We start from the raw sequence: 4,468 nt of genomic DNA on the forward strand, positions 1-4,468 counted from the left end.
GAGTGAAGAGATTAGACAACAATCGTGCACCTATGGATGAGGACAGTGGGTGGGGAGTGAGGGCAGAGGGTGGGGTTGGAACTGGGTGGAGGGGAGTGATGGTGGGAAAAAAGAGTAACTTATTTTAAAATTTGAAAAATAAAGATTTAATTAAAAAAAAAAAAAAAGGTCTTCTCACTGCTTTTCCTCGTTTCCTCTGAGCCTTATAATCTAGCCTTTACATGAAGATCTCTACATAATGTAAAGCAGATCGCACTAGTCCCTGCTGAAATCCACATGCCTTACTCTGACTGACAAACCTCACACGAAGTGGCTCCAGCCAGCCCCTCTGACAACACCTCATAACCCTTGGCCCTGGTCTGCCTTGCTTCAATCTCTCTGGCTTTTTATTTGTTCCCCATACCCATGCGGCCCTGTCTACCTGCGAGCCACTGAGTGCCGGCTGGCGGTCTCTCTCTGCTCCTGCTCCCGGCTCACAGGTCCTTGTTGAAATGCTCACTTGCAGACAGGTCTGCCTGGGCTGTGTCCTCTGTGGTGACCCCTCCAGTCACCATTAATCACGTCTCCCAGCTTTATCCATCACCACGCATGTAATCATGTTTAAGTGTACATGTATGTAAGTATTAGCTTCTTATTGCTGCTGAAACAAATTACCACCCACTTGGTGACTTCGAACAATAGAAGTTTGTTCTCTCACAGCTATGCAGGCCAGGAGTCCAAATCAGCATCACTGGGCCAAAGTCAAGGTGTCTGTCAGCAGGGCCACACCCCCTCTGGAGGCTCTGGAGAACCTGTTCTTGCCTCTTCCACCTTCTGGTGCTTATTGGCATTCCTTGGCTGCTTGTGGCTGCACCACTTCTCTCTCTTTTTTTAACTTCTAGAAACTGTTTATTTTCCATCCATCTTATTTCCATTCTGTTAAGAGTTTGTGGAAGGACACCTTAGGACCACTCAGTGGTTGTCCCCACCCTCTCAGTGGCCTGAGCAGTGGGGCTGCAGTCCAGTCCTCAGTGGCAGCTGAGTGATCCAGTCTTCAGCAGGGAGCTGCAGGATAGGCCCGGAGGGCACCTGCACACAGGCTGAGCAGCATGAACTCAGGAGCTGGGGCAGTCCATTCTCCCTGAAACTCCTCTTGGTCACAGCGTTTTCAGCTTGTCTAGGGCCACCCAGCTGTAGCCTGCTCTTCTTTTCCAATCTCGTCAGGATCTCCATAGAAGCAGAGTTCAGGTATGACCTCCCATGGGCGTCCATGGAAGATGGTACCATTCAGAACTTCCCAGGGCAGCACCCGCCACATCAGAGCCCCCTTGTTTTCCCAAAGGCTGGCGATGTCCCAGGGCACACAGGAAGAGTGTGTGTTACACAGAGCAGAGTGATGGTGGACAGGTTGACATAGACCAGTGAGAGGTCCTCTCTGTGAGAGGCTGATGGTCAGCCCTGGGATCAGGAACCACCAGAAGTCTCGGCTTCCAGAAGGCTCCCCGGGGCTGCTTAGTGAAGGTTCTAGGAGTGAAGTGTCCGGCAATGGGCAGTGGCTCCAGTGGCAGCAGCAAACTTCAGCACAGCTCGCTGGCTGGAGCTCCTGGACGTATGGCACTGACCCCAGCGGGATTTTCCACGGCGTGAGCTGCCAGCAGAAGCTCGTCCCAGGTTCTTCACAGATTTCCGACGTAGAGGCCATCACTTTTCCTTTTGCAGACGCACTATTCCATTTGGAGTCAAGGTCGGTGCCACCTGGGTGGGTTCCTGCTGCAAGGAATTTGAGGACATGCTCCTCTTTCATTTGCTGGGCATCAAGGGCTCCGGACATTGTGAAAGTTTCCCTTTACGTCCTGTGAAAACCGAGAACAAGGCCACCTGGGCCTCTCTCTGGGTATCGCGGCAAGGGCTGCTCCACTTCACCCTCAAGGCCAACATTTCTCTGCTCCATCTTCCCTCACCTTCTCCTCAACGAGACTGTGTCAAAAATCTCCCTCTGCTTCCCTTTGAGAAGAATAATCTTCCATGTCAAGACCCTTAACTTAATCACATCTCCAGAGAGCCTCTCTCCGTGAAAGGTGACATTTACTGGTTTCGGGGATTAGGGCCTGATCTCTCTGTGTGTTGCGGGGGGTCATTATCTAGCTTCTGACAGTTTCCATCTCCCTTCTCTTGCTCAGGGAAGGAAAGCTGCTGCCTCCTGGGAGCCTAGAATTTAGTGGAGGCTCCATTGGTATTTATGAAATGAGTAAAAGATTCATATAGCCAAGTGTATCGTATTCTAAAAAGTATTTTTCATTATGTGTCTTAATTTAATAATAATACTCTATGCTGTTCTAACTTCTGTAACAATAAAATAGCTCTGATATGACAATCATCTTACATAAATGAAAACATGATTTAATAAAATGGCATTTTATGAGCTTTAGGCAAAGTAAATATTTGAATTATCTTGTTTAAATTAAATGGCTCTTTTGTGTTCAATTGTAAGCATCACGAAGTGTGTCTATCTTGCTAATATAGCAGCATGGTTATATTCTGAATTATACAATTTAATTACATGTAACTTGGAATTTAAACTGAAATCTTGTTGTGATACAAGCCTGACCTTTGTATCCACTCATTGCTGTCTCTTCAAGTGATGTGACACTCGGAATATTTTTTAAAATCTTATAATTTTAATGGGACAAGTAAACCATAAGAGATTGACAAATCTGATTCTAACCCCTGCTTTGCCTCGTATGGCCTGAGTAATCCCGGGCACGATATTTGAGAGTCATGGTCCTCCCCCTATAAAATGGAGAAGAATGAGCTGAGGTAAGATGTGCCTCTCAGCTGTCAGCCACCACCAGTTCCCTCTTTGTCCTTCCTTTCCCACAAACATGCCAGGAAAATTCAACCTATTTTAAATCTGATAAGTAACTCCTAAAACCCACATATCCTATAGATGAACATATTGGCCTAAAATATACACATATTAGCGTGTGAAGTGCTTCCCCTGCCAGAGCCCTTGGCTTGCTTCCTTTGCCTTAGCCCTGTGCTCCCAGAGCTGCCAGAGGGAGGAGGGCAGAGGAAGGAAGAGCGATGCTGAGCCCGTTCAGGGAGGATGCTGGACGCTGGCCTTTGAGGCTCTGGTGGTTAAGCAGAAGCTCCACATCACAATTCAGGCTGTGCGGGCTGGCACATGGGAGGGGAGGCTGCCTCAGAACTGGGAGAGAGAGAGAGAGAGAGAGAGAGAGAGAGAGAGAGAGAGAGAGAACGAGAGAAGAGACTGAAGCATGGAGATGACCAGGTTTTTTCTAAGGAGAAAAACACTACAAACAGGGTGAATTTTTGGAACATGAAAAAGGGCCAGTTTACCAATCCCAGGCTGGCACTGGTGCCAGAAATCACAGAGTATACGCTGAAGAAAATATATGTCACATCCCAACCATTTGAAAGAGTGTTTTCTCATTTCCCCCTCTACTTCCTTTTATTACAGCTCACTATTTATTTCACAGAATTTGGACTCAGAGGAGTTGTTAGAGATAATTTGGCTCAACTTCCTTCCAGAAATCTTTACAACATTCAAAACAGATGGCTAGTCATTGTGGTGTTGCTTTTGTTGTAACTTATTTTTTTTAATAACCAGTTTTTATCGAACATCACTAAGTTAAATAATTTATTTTTCAAGTTCCCATTGAAATGACTCTCTCTTTACTGTGTGTGTGTGTGTGTGTGTGTGTGTGTGTGTGTGTGTGATATGGGAGTAGACCATGGGACTTTCTGCCTCTGGTGGCTCCACCTATTAGCAGGGGCAGAAAGAGGGAAAGGACTTTCTGACTTAGCAACATTCCTGGGAAGACTCAGTGCCAGGGAGTGGGGAGGGAAGGACAGGAATAATCAAAAAGAAATCTCAGCCCTAACTGGTTTGGCTCAGTGGATAGAGTGTTGGCCTGTGGACTGAAGGGTCCCAGGTTCGATTCCGGTCAAGGGCATGTACCTTGGTTGTGGGCACATCCCCAGTAGGGGATGTGCAAGAGGCAGCTGATCAATGTTTCTCTCTTATCAATGTTTCTAACTCTCTATCCCTCTCCCTTCCTCTCTGTAAAAAATCAATGAAATATATTTAAAAAAAAAGAAAGAAATCTCGGCTTGAAAAAGGTCCTTCTGATCTTCAGTGTTGTTTTTTTTCAAATAATGCCAATTGAGATTTTCTCCTTATACCAGCAACTCAGGTTCAGAGAGACATTTTAGAAATACAAAACAAAGAAAACAAAAGCAAAAAACATTTGAGGATCCTGAGATTACAATGTTTCTTCAGTTTTTATATTCTGCTCTCCACATTATATCATGGACATTTCCCGTGTTGTTATACATCCTTCTGCGATGTGATTCCTAATTGCGCACCGTATTCTATTGTATCTTCTATTGTACAGCTCGTTCTAGTTTCCCTCACCTCTTGCCTCCTCATGCTGGTCGGGGAGCTCCCTCTGGCAGAAGCACTTCT

General features: G+C 46.0%; 1 pseudogene; it reads right to left on the bottom strand.

Annotated features, from left to right (window-relative positions):
• Positions 1 to 881: 881 nt before the first annotated feature.
• On the bottom strand, positions 882 to 1,821 carry LOC102245160 (annotated as a pseudogene).
• Between the last annotated feature and the right edge of the window lie 2,647 nt (positions 1,822 to 4,468).

The sequence above is a fragment of the Myotis brandtii genome, unplaced genomic scaffold (assembly GCF_000412655.1).
Source record: "Myotis brandtii unplaced genomic scaffold, ASM41265v1 scaffold102, whole genome shotgun sequence".
NCBI lineage: Eukaryota > Metazoa > Chordata > Mammalia > Chiroptera > Vespertilionidae > Myotis > Myotis brandtii.